This window comes from Lissotriton vulgaris, chromosome 7 (assembly GCF_964263255.1).
Source record: "Lissotriton vulgaris chromosome 7, aLisVul1.2, whole genome shotgun sequence".
Lineage (NCBI taxonomy): Eukaryota > Metazoa > Chordata > Amphibia > Caudata > Salamandridae > Lissotriton > Lissotriton vulgaris.
This window is the reverse complement of record NC_141695.1, coordinates 34,819,777-34,837,498: the sequence shown is the minus strand read 5'-3', so window position 1 is coordinate 34,837,498 and position 17,722 is coordinate 34,819,777.

Here is a 17,722-nt window from a genome sequence, read left to right as displayed (position 1 = left end):
CTCCGTGTGGGGCTGAGACTTACCCCAGGAAGTGTGATGGTGTGGGCGATCCTGCCCGTGTTGGAATCCTGCTTCTAGACTGCAGTGGACACATTGTCTCCTCTGTAGAATGGGGGTTCCATGAGGTTCCGCCTGCTAAGTGAAAATGTATGGGGGCCTTTCACCTGGACTAAATATCCATCTGACACACCCCATATGGAACAGGTTCCAAGAATACCTGACCCCACCATGGCCGAAAATTATGACTTCTCCCCCCCCCTGCTGAACTTTGACTTACTCTTCCCGTCCAGGACTGCGCCTACCCTTATGTGAACATCTGAAATTCTTTCCTCCCCGCTCTACTCCTCTCCACTTACCTGCTACTGACCTCTGCCTTAACCTTGTCCTGGCCCTAGTCCCCACCCTGCTTACCCGTGAATTTTCCCTTGGCATGTGAGATATAGCTGTTTTGCCTGTTGCCCGATGGAGCTACCTGGTTTAGCTATAGGGAAGAAAGGTCGGGGACTCCATCCTTGGACGTCACCTACCCAGTCGGTCTTCAGCCAGACTTCCTTTCATCTCTCCTGTCATCTCTTCCCGCATCCTCCCTTTATCTATGTCTCATCTTCTCTCCTAATTTTTAGACTTAACTATTTTGTCTGATGCCAGATGGAGCTACCTGGTTTAGCAATAGGGGAGATGGGCCGTGGACTCCCTCTTTGGTCGTCACCTACCCAGTCGGCCTTTAGACTGCCTTCTTTTCGTCTCTCCATGTTGTATATCCCCTTTCCTCCCATTTCTCACCCTCCCCTCTACGCTCCCTTATTTTGCCCTCCATGCTCGTTTTATGTTTCCCTTGAGACCTAGCTATTTGGCCAAAGCCCAGTGGAGCTACCTGATAGCTATAGAGGAGATGTGTTTTGGGACTCCCCCTCGACCTTCACCTTCCCAGCTGGACTTTGGGCAGACCTTCCTCCGTCTTTCTGTTGTATCTCCCCTTACCCTCTTACCCCCTTCCCCTCTATACTCCACTTATCTCGTTCTCTATGCTCTTCTAATTATTTTTCTAGCAACTGCTGTATATTGAAACTGATGTAATCTTGAAATTTTGTTGAACCTCATGTAAAGCGCCCTGATACCTCCGGGTCTAGCCAGCGCTATATAAAACTCTTTAAATAAAGCCAGGGCTATTTATGGACTCCCTCGACGAGCTAGTGCTTCTAATTTGTTGAAAGAACTGCACTGGCTCCCTATAGCCAAGGGGGTTCTCTTCAAAAGCCTGACGCTAATCTATAAGGCCCTTCATGATTCAGGCCCCAGGTATATTAGAAAGCGCCTTGCTCTTTACAAACCGAGCCGAATTTTGCGATCTGCCTCCTTGTCTAAAATGGTCGTTCCATCCATCAAGCGAACCAGACAAGGGGGGCGTTCTTTCCACTACCTGGCCCCGCGTGCTTGGAATGAACTTCCTATTGTTCTTAGACAGGCCCCTAGTCTGATGTCTTTTAGAAAGGCATTAAAAACTTGGCTTTTCACTAGTTAATTTTGCTGTTCCTTGTTTTGCAGTTATGTTTCCTTTCCATTTAAAGGTCTTCTTCGCCAAAGCGCCGGGACACTCCGACTGGAGTAGCTGTTGCGCTATAGAAGAACCCAATTAACATAACATAACATAACATAAAAATAAAACATAAAGTCATAAATACTTTTTGAAAAAAACAGCCCCAGGTTTAACGACATCTTCACAATTACTCCTGTTACAAATGGTATTTCTGGTTGGCTAGGGCTTGTGCCTAAACCATGCAGAAACCACCACTCCAGTCAAGGCAAGGGAGTTACACACTGGAGATAACTCCTGCTCACCCCCTTGATAGCTTGGCACAAGCAGTCAGGCTTATCCCAGAGGCGATGTGTAAAGCATTTGCGCAACACACATACACAGCAGCAACACACTAGGCACACCACAAAAGAAACACACAAGGCTATATAAGAAATAGCCTTTGTATTATCCAAAACACATTAGAATCATAATCACACAATCTACACTGTTCCAACTGGCAGTAGGCAATATTCACAGGGGATTATATACAGAACAGGACCAATCGGGCCACTGTCAGAACCATCAGAACAGGTAAGTAAATATAAAACATAACCAGTAACCACTGGTACCATAGCGACCTCAGCGTTATCACGTTAGCATTAGACACCATCCTAAAATATCATAGCATGACATTAGGCATGAACACACTAGGCCCAAACCTCATTAGCATGAACAGTTTACGCATTAGGCTCACCAGCAAAAACACAGTATGCAATAATCTCATAAGCATAAACACATTACGCAATATGTATCACCTTGATGCAATGAGAGTAGGCATAAATCACATTAGCCCAGATCACAGTAGGACCCCAGGCCATCTGGCCCCTAAAGGGTGCCCCTAATGCCCTCTGTCCTGAAAGTCAAGTCGTAGCTGCCAATGCAGCGAAACTACTGCGCAAATGCGCTGGGACGTGGGGTGCAACTCACCCCATCTCCTGACCATCCAAATGCCCCCAAACGTTGCAGCTGCCCACTGTCCGGCAGAGCAGCTGTGAAATGCGGCCTGGCACAACTGTGCCTCCTGGGTCCCACTGGGACTCTAAAACAATATGGCCCCAAAGATAAATGGCACTAGAACCACTGTGACGCTTGGAAGCTTCCCTTTGGGACTCCTACAATCACTTGCCCAACCTTTGCAGCTACCTGTAAATACGGTGCAGCTGTGAGCAAGAACACTGGCACTACTATTGCCTCGTGAGCTCCCACCAGGCTCCAGGCACCGACAATGTGCCTCAGGGAGCCCCACTCACCGGGGCTTTTCTGGTGCCTCCTCTGGCAGGGAGGAAGGCACCGACATGCATGTGTGGCAGAAGAACAAAATTGAGCCTACCCAAAGCACACCTTATTAGTCTCACTTTCAAATTTCAACCATATAATGATTCATTCAGGATCAATAAATCCTCTACTGGACATTAGGACAAAGTGTAGCAAACATAGTCTTCAAATTCAATAATCCAGACGATTTTAAAGTAAGTTCATTGTCAATCTTCTTGTAATTTCATCAATTCTTTATTGAAAAAAGTGTTCGTATAAAAATCTCCCAGCACGTGATTTGCCAACACACGCTTCGTCTTGCACTAAGACTTTTTCAAGGCATAGATGATGGAGGCGAAATTCTTAAAGTACACCCCGAAGTGGAAAAAGCGCTTACTAGGTCCTCTTGTCTGGACCCAACTGGAGAAGTCCTCACTGGTTTTCCAATAAGGAATCTGGTTGTGGGCGTTGGAGGGTATATATGTAATCCCCACGAGGGCCTGCTGGTAACCACACATGTTTATTACACGTCCTGCTCTTCAGGAGTTTAGGTAGGTCAACTGACAGCATCATGTTGCGATTTTGAAATACAATTCACCCCTCAGGAGATAATGATGGGATATTGAATGGAATAAGATTCTGGTCTACAATGACTGTTGTCTGTTTATAATCATGGTCTCAGACAGATTCTGTATTGCTAGATCGTGGGTGTTCTCAGTCCCACCGCGGATTACTGAGTGGTGGCCTACCATCCGACAAAAATTTGAGTATGAACAGGCTCTTGCAAAAGTAAGGGGTAATTTTTCACTCCTGAAAATAAAAAAAATCTGGTAGGGGTCACAGTGGGGTCAATGGAATAATTTGCAAACCTAGCTGTTATTTGTTTGTATCAGATTTGAATGGCCTGATTGGTCTTTGTTTATTTTTATATCCTTTTTATTTATTTTTTATTTTTCTCCTTTTGTATTTCTGTCCATGTCTTTGATACAGTCCTATGCCATCCCGCTAGGGGTGTAGAATTTTGCCCTACTACGTGTGTACCCATATGTTTGTAACTGGGACTATTCCCCAACTGATTTTCTCTTAATTTTCCTTTTGTTTATTATACATGCATGTTCGATTTAGATTATAAAATAAACATTTTAAAAATAAATAAATGTAGTGACTCTCACCCACATGTATGTGTAGCTTGCTTCATCATCAAGTCCTCCGTCTGTAAAAGTGCTCAACCCCGCTGTTTTAGGGAGCCCCTTAAATGTAATCTGGGGGGATCAGGAGCTCAGGAAAGGAATTAAAATAGCATATAGGTTCTTCCAAATTATGTTTACTATTAGAGTATCAATGGTGAGATAAAACCAGGGTGGGATGTGACCGCAGAGATAAAAGCCCCAAACAACTTCAGGTCGACATGTTTCAGCCAGTTATGTTAAGACTAAAGGGTCAACCAGCTTTCATTTGGACCACAATGATCCCCATTGCTTGTAAAAGTCCATTCAATATACTACTGGTAACATTCAAACTGTTTAACATTAACCTGTTTGTTAGTAATCTCCTAAGGTTGACCACTGAATGCACCTTCTGTTAATGACCTCCAAGCACTTTTGCTTAAACTTACCAATGTTTAAGCACTTCACAAATATTCAGAAGGATCTACCCGAGGCTGAACTTTCAGGAGACATGTACATCTCAACCATTGTTTTTTCTTATCTCACTATTCATTTCCACCTTTTGTAAGGTGCCTGCCACAGGGTGCAGGGATGATTACAAACATCCATTTCACTATGGCAGTTTGTGCTGCAATCTTTTTCCGCCCGCTGCACAAGCTGCCATAATGAAATGGATGTTTCAGACCACCCTTTGGGTGGTAGCATCTAACTTGTGAGGTTGGAAATGTCAACCTATGATTCTGCATGTTATGCCTCATTTGCAAGTTAAAAACTCAGAATTGGAGTATATATCACATGTGATAAATACCTCATCCCAGGATAATGGTATTTACCATATATGGTAAATACCGCACTGTATTCCGCCTAACCTGAAATGAGGACCTCTGTGTTTGTAAATACAACAAAAGCTACCAGAGGTTATGCTGCCCGGAGGTCCTCCTAATTACTCATTCCCCATTTGAACTCTACCAGGGTGATGTGAGGGTGCTGCAGCACCTCCTGCATTCCAAGTTATAGTACCTCTGCCTAAGCTATATGTAAGGGGCCCATAAAGATCCCTGGAGTGGCTCCATTTCTAGGGCTCCTGAGCATAACCTTGGCTCCTCTGAGCCCATGGAACCACTGCTAAATCACATTGTTACACTTGTAATATTTAATTTAGCAGTGTTCATGCAACCATGAATTTTATAAGTACATACTCTGCAGTGTGCTGGTCAGCCATCGCCGCTTCTCTTCCAGACTCCTGATGACAGGAGACGGAGGAGGAAGAGTCCGAGGGAGGTCAGTGATGATCCATCTACAGAGTGTTGCTTAAAAACACAGCACTCTGTAGATGGATGTCTGGATTGTGCATGTGACGTGTTTAGTTCAAATGCAATCCCCTCACAGAGGCACAAACCTTTTTATTTAGCAGAGATACTGCACATACCTCAAGCAGGACACTACTTCTGCTAAAATGGGGCCTACAGATTGCACATCAGTGCATCCCTGAGGCCAATGAGGAGTCACACAGACCAGCAGGGGCAGGGCCCACAGCCCTCTCCCAGCTTCTGATAGGACTTTGCTTCCAGTCCCACCAAGAAGCAGGGAGAGGGCTTGAGGTAGGTCTTACTCTGAAATCTAGCCCAGCTGCTCTTTCAGGCTCCTCGTTGGTAATCACAGCTTAGTTACTGGTTACTATGTAGAACACCGGCTTCCTGCTCTGCTGCTGCCATTGAGCCATTGAGTTGCCAGGAAAGGAAGTAAGGTAAGTTTATCTCTGTATGTATGAGATTCAATGTGCTTGTGAGTGAGAGAGAAAATAAGATTGAGTGAGTCTGTGTTAGTTCAATGTGTCAATGAGAATGAAAGAGTGAGAATCAATAAGTGAGTAGGAGTGAGTATGAATAAAGGAAAGCAAGGGATTAAGTAAAGCAGTTTGAATAAGTTAGAATGAGACTGTGAAAGTGGCCGTATCTTTTGAAAGTCTGCAATTAGGGTGTCACTGAACATTTTTGCAAATGTGAAACCGCAGAAAATTGTAGGAAGACGTTTGCTAGCCAGCCAATCTAGTATATATTAAGGGGTCCATTATGATGTCGGGCGGATTGCCTCCGCCAGGCTAGCGGCAGCCACCACTGGCCTGGCGAGGCAATCCGCCCGACACCTATGACTGGATTCCCCCCCGCCGTATTAGGATAACAGCGGAAGCGCGGCAGACGGAAAGACCGTCTGCCGCTTTGCCTCCGCGGTCGCACGGCGTCGGCGGCAGTAACGGAATAATATGGTGGCGGTGTCCGATGGACACCGCCAGCCATATTACAATGTCCATATATAGGTGTCTTTCCGCAGCGGCAATGCCGCCACGGAAAGGCAGACAGTGTTTGCTGCGGCTGGCCCCTGCGGGCCCCCAGGTGATGCCGGTTTAGAGGGAGGACAGGGGGGTATGGTACCCCCCCACATTTGCATATGCAAAGCAGCAGGCCCCACAATGTAAAACATGGAGGACGTGCCGGCCACAGTGGCGGGCACATCCTAATTCCACCTACGGGACCCCCGCCCTTATGGCGGGCAGTCCCGTTTTCCGTTAGGGTGGCGGGCGGACAAAGTCAGCCCGCCATCCTAATGAGCCCCTATGTGTTCTGTAAGAATTTGGTAAATGATTTGGTTACTGAAATGTTGTTTTAATGGCAGTATTAAGGATTAAAAGTCAAATAATAATAAACCTTTTATGTGCACATAGTGAATGAGTACACAATACAATGATTGGACAGCTGATTCTATGATCACATGACCATTTGAAAAGAAGTCAACACAGAAATCAGAAACAGTATCTCTGAAGTGTTTCAAAGCCAAATGAAGAATAACATCATGCCATGTGCATTTTTCCTTGAATTCAAGCATGAGCCAGGAATCTATATGATTCCTGAATTAAGTGTTCTTGCTCACTGCTGAGGGTGTTTTCAGCGATTAGCTCCCTCTGCAGATGGCCTTATTAGCTATTAATTGCCCATCCTGCAACTAGCGAGGTCACATCATGAGGTGAAAGCTATTGACAGCTGTCATTCTCATTAAACATGCAGCACAGCCCAAGAAACTAGGGTCAGCAGTCAAAGCAGGACAGGCGCAGAATCCCTAGTGGTTCACAGCACACTCACAGCCAGGACATCATCATACTGGAGGCTAAGAAGTGTAAAACAGAGAAATCAAAGAAGAAGACCATTGTCACCTATGCAACACGGATCTGGAAAATATCCCTACACCTTTGAGGACACCCCAACGCTGCTCCAATATAGTAAAGATTTGAAGCCGCACCTCTTTAAGGAACACTACATCACAATGCACAACCAACAACATTAGAGCTACCTCTCATAATACTCTTTAACTTCATGCTTGTTGATTACCTTGTTCAGCCTTGAGACTATGTTCACACTAGATAAATACAATATACATATATACATACATACATATATTCTGCTTGGTGGGGACAACCTCAGCAGTCCATGTGGGTGCTAAGGGTTATTACAGAATCCAGCCAAAGACACAGACATGATTGATACCATCAGAATACAAAACTTACAAAAGAGAACTGCAATTTTCTCGAACAGAAAATTAATTCTGTACTAAAATAAGTGAATCAATTCTGTTAAAAGTGGCACAATCTGTGTAGTTAATTTGTTCAGATCTTTTCTGAATTCACCCTTTACCCTATTTCTCATGGGAATCCTCCACAATGGAGTACACCACTGTAAAAAAGGTTAATGCTAAGTTCCTCTGATAGCTGTTTTAGAAGAGTTTACTAGAGTTATACTGAAAAAAGGATCATTCACTGCTGTGGAGTAACTCAGAAATGTAGATAGACACATTATTTGTATTGTATATCAACACTGCATGAATGGAAGATTATTTAAAAGAGGGCTGTTGCACAGAAACAGTGAACAGAATGGTGAAATATAAATAATGGTTTGTGTTAGACTTGACATTCTTGGATGGTATTTCCATAAACTTTTTCCTTCACCGATCCTGTTTGCTGAACTCATTTTGTTGGTGCTAGGTCTATGCACAATTTGCCACTGCTAATCAGTCTTAAAGTGCATGGTCTCACACCTTTAAACAATGTGAAACTATCTCACATAAATCTGGCATATTTAATTTACTTGTACCTCCCTAGTGAAGGGTGTAGCAAATACCCAGAGCTTGTGAATCAAAGGCTACAAGTCGGCATGTACCACTTATTGTCTTATTGTCAAACCCACTTAAGTAGTCATTGAAAATCTGTCTAAGGCTCCACGGCAGCCTGCGTTCAGTTTCAAACTGCCATTTCGCACTGAAAAAATAAACCTTCGAGATAACCACCCTTTTTAATACATATAAATCACACTTATGGCAGACCCTAAACAGCACAAACAGCAGGGTGCAGTGTATTAAAACATTTGGACATCTTAATACGTTTTTTGCTACAGTGAGATCTACCTCTCCCATAGGATAACATTTGGGTTACAATAAATGATACCGTTTGCTTGGGAGCAGGTAGCAATGTCATTTTTGTTGTCTGTAAAATTGTAACTTTAAATCCTCTGTAATGGAAAAGTTAGTTTTATGTCACAATTATGAAAATGCCTGGGCGAATTTTGCGAATTCGCGGTTCGCGAATTTGCGTATTCACGAACTCGCAATCCGCAAAATCCGCGAATTTGTGCGAATTTGCGAATTTGCTGTTTTTGCCAGTTCGCGGGGGTTTTGTACAAGTTCGGGAACGCAAACTTAATTGTGTGGTCGCAACGGTCACGACAATGTTGTTTCTACGTGTCCAGCCTGTTTGTGAGCCTGTGGTTCATCGCGGCCACCCTCCGGTTCATCACTGCCACCCTCTGGTTCACCAATGCCACCCTCGGGATCATCACTGTCCCCCTCTGGTTTATCACAGCACCCTCTGGTTCATCACTGTCCCCCTCTGGTTTATCACAGCACCCTCTGGTTGATCACTGCCACCCTCTGGTTGATCACTGCCATCCTCTGGTTCATCCCTGCCACCCTCTGGATCATCACTGCCACCCCCTGCTTCACCAGTGCCACCCTCTGGTTCATCACTGCCACCCTCTGGTTTATCACAGCACCCTCTGGTTCATCACTGCCACCCTCTGGTTGATCACTGCCACCCTCTGGTTCAAGGCTGTGGATTGGGGCAGGGAGGTTGAATGAAACTAGACACTGCCTGGGGCACACAAGGTGTCCCATGCAAAGTCCAGTTCAAACTCTCCAGCCCCAGCTCTGGCGTGAAACTGGACAAAGGGAAAGGGGTGTAACCACCCCCTTACTGGGTCCCACCCATAGGAGGGACCTAGCAGGAGATCCAGCCCCTAGATTTGGAATAAAGGTAGGAGCTGTGCCAATGCAAACCAGATCATCCTGACTGAAACTTTGAAATGAAACTCTGGACCCTTCGACATCCCACTCGACGTGGAAGACTGAAGAATCTCCTTTGTGGTCAAGGAGTGGCTACCCTGTGCAAGCAGGCACCATCAGCGCATCAAGACTTTCCTTGCCGTTGCTCCCGCCAGAGCTCGAACAACAGAGATCGACAAGACCCAGACTCCCAGATATCCAACAGTCCGATCCACAGTCCTGGCAAAGCTGAGACCCGAGGAGGCGACGAGAGACGTGGGACCGGCCATCTTGAAGAGTCGACAAAGTGCTTCCTGTGCAGCTCCCGAGGCACCCTAGATGCTGTGTTTTGGGGTTTGAGAAGCCCCAGCCCCAAGCAGCCTGTGCTTTAAAGATCACCCCTCCACACTCACCGAGTGCTGCGTGGGGCCCTTTTGCACTTTTCCTGCTTGACATGTTATCCGGTCACTTGCCCGTTGGCTAGTGGCCTCTGTGACAACGATCCATCAAAACTACACAGCTGGTCTGGTTGCTCCAGACTGGCCCTAGCTCCCCTGAAAAGGAGCCATTGATCTGACCTTCCTGGTCTGATCCAGAAGACATCTTCGAGTCCTGCTTGGGTTGCATTTGCCAAGGTTTGGTGACTCCAATTCGAGAACTGACACTGCCGACAGCAAGAGCCTTTGTGGGACAGCTCGTGTCCACCAGCTGGTCATCTTCGAACCTTCCTGGTCCACATGGCAGCGGAAACAAACTACTTGACAGCACCTGATCGCAACCCAACACTGCCTGGTTCCGTCCTGGTTCCATCCTGGTCACTGGCTAGTGACCTAGACTCTGTCCCCTCTGCTTTCAGGTACTCTACATCTTCGATCCACCCTTGGATCCAACCGGACTCTTCTCTCCTGGCCGCCTGCAGCATCTTTACCTCCAGGCTCCATAGAACTCCACGAAGAAACCCGACGCACTTTGGCACCTATGCACCCGCTTCCTGTGGGTGAGTTAACGAGATTACACCGGTGCTCCTATAGTGGTTTACGCCTCTAGTGTCCTACTTTTTAGTGCCTAAGTTCTAGTCCAGTCGGAAGACTCCTAAACCTATAACTTTCTGATTTTTACGCACCATTGACTTGTATGGTAAACTCGATTGCCTATAGACACTGCACCTGCATCCTGTGGGCCTCCTATGTCCTAACCTTCGTTAGTCCAGTGTAGGCCCAGTGATTCCCTAGTCCCTAGGCCTGTTCATTGTTTGTGACGTGGTACTTATACCACTTTCTTAATATATGGTTTGAGTGGCCACCCTGCCTATCCATAATTGTGCATTTTATTGTATGTTATACTGTGTTCTTTGTTTAACGCTTGTGCTCCTGTGCTCATAAAGAGTCAAGGGGATTATTCTAGAAATAAACACATATATTTTATAATATATAATTTGTGGCCAACTTCTCACACACAGCACCCTCTGGTTCATCACTGCCACCCTCTGGTTGATCACTGCCATCCTCTGGTTCATCCCTGCCACCCTCTATTTCATCACTGCCACCCTCTGGTTTGCCACTGCCACCCTCTGGAAAATCACTGTCCCCCTCTGGTTTATCACAGCACCATCTGGTTCATCACTGCCACCCTCTGGTTGATCACTGCCATCCTCTGGTTCATCCCTGCCACCCTCTGGTTCATCACTGCCACCCTCTCATTTGCCACTGCCACCCTCTGGATCATCACTGTCCCCCTCTGGTTTATCACAGCACCCTCTGGTTCATCACTGCCACCCTCTGGTTGATCACTGCCACCCTATTGTTCATCAATGCCACCCTCTGGTTGATTGCTGCCATCCTCTGGTTCATCCCTGCCACCCTTTGGTTCATCCCTGCCACCCTCTGGATCATCACGGCCACCCCCTGCTTCACCAGTGCCACCCTCTGGTTCATCACTGCCACCCTCTGGTTTATCACAGCACCCTCTGGTTCATCACTGCCACCCTCTGGTTGATCACTGCCACCCTCTGGTTCAAGGCTGTGGATTGGGGCAGGGAGGTTGAATGAAACTAGACACTGCCTGGGGCACACAAGGTGTCCCATGCAAAGTCCAGTTCAAACTCTCCAGCCCCAGCTCTGGCGTGAAACTGGACAAAGGGAAAGGGGTGTAACCACCCCCTTACTGGGTCCCACCCATAGGAGGGACCTAGCAGGAGATCCAGCCCCTAGATTTGGAATAAAGGTAGGAGCTGTGCCAATGCAAACCAGATCATCCTGACTGAAACTTTGAAATGAAACTCTGGACCCTTCGACATCCCACTCGACGTGGAAGACTGAAGAATCTCCTTTGTGGTCAAGGAGTGGCTACCCTGTGCAAGCAGGCACCATCAGCGCATCAAGACTTTCCTTGCCGTTGCTCCCGCCAGAGCTCGAACAACAGAGATCGACAAGACCCAGACTCCCAGATATCCAACAGTCCGATCCACAGTCCTGGCAAAGCTGAGACCCGAGGAGGCGACGAGAGACGTGGGACCGGCCATCTTGAAGAGTCGACAAAGTGCTTCCTGTGCAGCTCCCGAGGCACCCTAGATGCTGTGTTTTGGGGTTTGAGAAGCCCCAGCCCCAAGCAGCCTGTGCTTTAAAGATCACCCCTCCACACTCACCGAGTGCTGCGTGGGGCCCTTTTGCACTTTTCCTGCTTGACATGTTATCCGGTCACTTGCCCGTTGGCTAGTGGCCTCTGTGACAACGATCCATCAAAACTACACAGCTGGTCTGGTTGCTCCAGACTGGCCCTAGCTCCCCTGAAAAGGAGCCATTGATCTGACCTTCCTGGTCTGATCCAGAAGATATCTTCGAGTCCTGCTTGGGTTGCATTTGCCAAGGTTTGGTGACTCCAATTCGAGAACTGACACTGCCGACAGCAAGAGCCTTTGTGGGACAGCTCGTGTCCACCAGCTGGTCATCTTCGAACCTTCCTGGTCCACATGGCAGCGGAAACAAACTACTTGACAGCACCTGATCGCAACCCGACACTGCCTGGTTCCATCCTGGTCACTGGCTAGTGACCTAGACTCTGTCCCCTCTGCTTTCAGGTACTCTACATCTTCGATCCACCCTTGGATCCAACCGGACTCTTCTCTCCTGGCCGCCTGCAGCATCTTTACCTCCAGGCTCCATAGAACTCCACGAAGAAACCCGACGCACTTTGGCACCTATGCACCCGCTTCCTGTGGGTGAGTTAACGAGATTACACCGGTGCTCCTATAGTGGTTTACGCCTCTAGTGTCCTACTTTTTAGTGCCTAAGTTCTAGTCCAGTCGGAAGACTCCTAAACCTATAACTTTCTGATTTTTACGCACCATTGACTTGTATGGTAAACTCGATTGCCTATAGACACTGCACCTGCATCCTGTGGGCCTCCTATGTCCTAACCTTCGTTAGTCCAGTGTAGGCCCAGTGATTCCCTAGTCCCTAGGCCTGTTCATTGTTTGTGACGTGGTACTTATACCACTTTCTTAATATATGGTTTGAGTGGCCACCCTGCCTATCCATAATTGTGCATTTTATTGTATGTTATACTGTGTTCTTTGTTTAACGCTTGTGCTCCTGTGCTCATAAAGAGTCAAGGGGATTATTCTAGAAATAAACACATATATTTTATAATATATAATTTGTGGCCAACTTCTCACACACAGCACCCTCTGGTTCATCACTGCCACCCTCTGGTTGATCACTGCCATCCTCTGGTTCATCCCTGCCACCCTCTATTTCATCACTGCCACCCTCTGGTTTGCCACTGCCACCCTCTGGATCATCACTGTCCCCCTCTGGTTTATCACAGCACCATCTGGTTGATCACTGCCACCCTCTGGTTGATCACTGCCATCCTCTGGTTCATCCCTGCCACCCTCTGGTTCATCACTGCCACCCTCTCATTTGCCACTGCCACCCTCTGGATCATCACTGTCCCCCTCTGGTTTATCACAGCACCCTCTGGTTCATCACTGCCACCCTCTGGTTGATCACTGCCACCCTATTGTTCATCAATGCCACCCTCTGGTTGATTGCTGCCATCCTCTGGTTCATCCCTGCCACCCTTTGGTTCATCACTGCCACCCTCTGGTTTGCCACTGCCACCCTCTGGATCATAACTGTCCCCCTCTGGTTCAAGGCTGCCACCCTCTGGTTCATCACTGCCACCCTCTGGATCCTCACTGTACCCCTCTGGTTTATCACAGCACCCTCTGGTTCACCACTACCACCCTCTTGTTCACCACTGTAGATTATGGGGGGAAAGCAAAGCACACCTTTCCAGCCTCAACTGAGATGAATTAATTTGGGGCTGGTTAATGTGTCACTGAATTTGTGCTTCAAGTCTGGCAACTTAGCTGTAAGACCTTCCTGTTGCAGTTATTTTTTTTACAGGAGCATTGTGCCATACTTGTAACTATTCTCTGACCCTCCTTTGAGGGTCGGAGCAGGGTCAGAGAATAGTTGAAAGTAGGCAACTGAACTCTGGAGGGGCCCCTCAGGAAGCACTACAGGGAATGGTTACAAATTAGTTTGAACTTTTGCACCTGCTAAGTGCTTTCAGTTTTCCAAAATTTGTTTTTCTTCCATTTCGCGAGATTTGTGGGACGCGAAATCGAACTTGCAATCCGCAAATTCGTGCGAATTTGCTGATTTCTCTTTTTTTTTTGCATGTTCGGGCGGTTTTTCTTTTTTTTTGCGTGTTCGGGCGGTTTTTTGCTTATTCGCGGGCTGCTTGCAGCGCACCGACCCCGAGGTTGCCCATAAGGTCATGTACGGGCGTGGCCATCTTGTTTGCGTGACGTGTTTATGTTTCCGGGCGCTCGTTGCAAGTTCGCGTTGTATGCGGCGCGCGAATACGTATTCGTGGGCATTTTTGCGTGCTCGCGGGGGAAATATTGCGCAAACTTACCCACGCGGTCCTCTATGGGCGGGGCAATCTTGTTTTTCATTCACTGCTATGGTTTTGGGCATGCTACCTTTCTATCCACCTTGCATCTTTGCAATCCTATGTTTTTCTGAACTTTTTTTTTTTTTTGCTTATTATCTCTCTCTTCAATTTCCTACATCTATATTTTGTGTTTTTTTTAAAACTTTTTGTTACTTTATTACCTACTTTATTTCTTTTGCTCTCTCTCTTATTTTTTTTCACACCTATTCTTCTTTCCTTCTTCTTGTGCCCAGGACCATGGCTAAGGGAGGCGACAAGGGCAAGGGGAAGGGCCCAGCCCCACGTACCCGTCTCCCTTGCGGTCGTTGGAGGGGGGAGGAAGTGCAGCCCAGGGAGATCTTTTCTGCGGTGGAGGTGGCCGCCTCGCTGGTTTTTGTCCAGGTCCACCTCCCTAAGACCGTGGCAGCAGGCGGGCGGATTGCTTCCGGTTACGGCCTCCGGGAGGGTCGCCAGCTGCGGGAGAAGGTGTGCCGGCGCATGTATAAGGAGTCTGGGGACCGGCGCACCTACCAGCAAGTGACGCACCGGTGGACTGACATTTTGGACCAGGAACAGGACATGCTCGACCTGCTTGGTGTGGAGATCCCTGGGCTTGGTAAGTAGCTATTTAATAACTACTTTTTTTCCTTCTGCTCTGTTATATTGCTAATCTATTTTTTTCCTGAAGAGTACGAATGCTGCCGATTAGATTACATTGCAGGTAAATTAATGTTTAAATAGCTTCTGTCATTGCAGGTGCTCGCCTGGTTATTGGCGTTGCTACTATGCTTACTTGTTTGCAACTTTTTAGTCATTTGAGAGCATTATTAAGTAATGCTAGAGACAGTAGACTCAAGTCTAGTCCTTCTTTGTACCCCTGCTGCTGCCACTTTGAAGAGATAGTGGTGGATTGATACGTTGAGTATACTATTTATTACTTGTTCTAGGACATTTGTTAGTGGTCTGCAATCATGATGACGTACTGTGTCTGTCACGCGACGTCTCGTGCTGCTGAGTGATGGCAGTCATAGTAGAACCTTTTTGTTGTTGATGTAGTTAGTTAATTACATAACTTTCCTATTAGACGGTCTGCGAATCCTGCAATACTGTACTACTATCCACTTAGTTGACCAGATCAGATGCAATTGATGTTAATTTGTTTCCCCGAGATAATTTTAGATTGAGTACAAAGAAATCAAATATTTCCCCAAAAACAATCATCCATGTTGTGTTTCTTTATTTCATGATCACCAGCAACTCCCAGGGGCAAGGCGACGGCGGCAACAGTGACTCCGGTGGCAGATCAGGGGTATCAGGCCGGTGCTTAAATTTTTCGACGCCCCCACTAGACAACTTGTAGTCCAGGCCTCGATCCTATCCAGGATAGATTATGCCAGTGTCTTACTAGCAGGTACGAACAAGGCAGAACTCATGCGGCTACAACGAGTACAGAATGCCGCTGCAAGAGCAGTACTAGGATTACCTCGTCGTTGCTCGGCGTCTAGAGCATTGCAATCGCTCCACTGGCTGCCTGTCGCTCACCGGATTGAGTTCAAGGTGCTCTGCCTAGCTTTTAAAATTTTGAAAGGTATGGCTCCACCTATTTTGAGGAATTTACTGACCCCATATGTTCCTTCTCGATCCTTGAGATCGATGGGCCAGAATTTGGCTGTTGTTCCACGCTTTCTGCTGAGCAGGATGGGTGGCCGCTCCTTCCGGGTAGTGGCGGCCAAATTGTGGAACTCTCTTCCCAGTGAAATCCGAGCTATGGAGGATTTACTGCTATTCAGACGTGCCATCAAAACTTTTCTTTTTAACTAATTTTTCCTGACTTTGCTGCGTTCTGTGATGTTGTGTTTATCTCTCCTGGCGCCAGGACGCCCCTTTGCTGGGGCAGCTGTGCGCGTTACAAGAACCAATAACATAACATAACATAACAGAAGTTGGACAGGAGCAGTCCCTTCCAGGCTCTTCTGCTGGCTCCAGTAAGTTGTCTTATTGTTATCTTAATACTTATACTTCCCTAACTTTTACAGCTCCTATTTATTATAAACTGGTTCCTAATAATTCTATGTTTTACAAAATAGTCTTGGATCTTCTTCTAATGTAGACTACTTTCTACATTCTTATCCTGCCTCTACCATCACTCTCTGTGCTACTACTATTTACAATTATGAGTCTGTCTGTGTAGGTAGCTAAGCTTGCCCATTCGGCAAACGGTGTGAAAGAAAACTCTGATACAGCAATAGCTCTAGGCACTGAGTGTAGGCCTCTGGGTTGCCCTTGCTGTCTATTCCAGTCTTCTTAATGTAAGTGCTTTGACAATTTGCAACAACAAAATGTAATTGTTTACACCAAGTAAAAGGTAGCAGTGTCCTTTTTGATTTGAGAGGAGCACATCCCATACCGCTAGTGTTTCAGGGACTATTCTGCACACAAAGAAGTATGGACAAGATGATAGGTGCAGTTCCTCTTTCGACATCCGAACAGAAGTTGAACCCCCAATCCACTGACTGACTATCTAGAATGTCTGACCAATGATTTTTACGACCCTATCTGAGTCACTGAAACATGACTGCCAAGTGCAGTAGTTCAAACCTTTCCGCTCACTCACTCGTAAACAAAAACCACACAGTGTTTGTTAGTTTTAAAGTTTTATTTTCAATTAAGAAATGAAAACACTATTTCTTTATTTTTAATAGCGTAGTATTCTGATGGATGAAGATGACGTTAAAGTTTAAACAACATTCCCATGAATGAAATTAGTATGACTCAAACTTAATAATAGTTAACAGACACATGAAATTATTAGAATGACTGTGCAGGAGCCCCCACCTTCTTTAAAGTACTTAAAGTACTGCTGGTGATGACTTACTAGTAGTTGGAGAATTGTCTGGCAGAAGGGCAATGGAATCTTCTTTCTGTAATGAGAAAAATGGTGCACGTTAAGCAAGCATTCACCAGTTGTCAAAAGAACAAGTGTAGCATTTAATGGAATAAGCATATAAATGGTTAACACCCTCCCCAAAACCGTTACTTTTTTTCAATCCCAGTAATAAAAAAATATTGTTATGTAACATTTTCTTCCGTTACGAGACAAAATAGGGGGTTGTGTATGGCATCTGAAAATATGACATGTTTTTCCTAGACGTCACAACATCTGACGCAGCACAGATGACAACCAGTGCCGGGGCCAGCAGTGCGGAGGGGTCCACTAGGATGCGGCGGCCCCAACAGGAGGAGCTGGGGGGAAAGACTCAGCGGCGGTGGACGGTGGTAAGTTATTATACTCCTTACTTATTGAAATTTTTTTGAGTAGGCTCGCAAAGGAGTGTATGATGTACTGTACAGTAGTACACAGTACACTAGTATAAGTACACTGTACTGTCAAGAACATTTACTAATTTAGAACTACTTT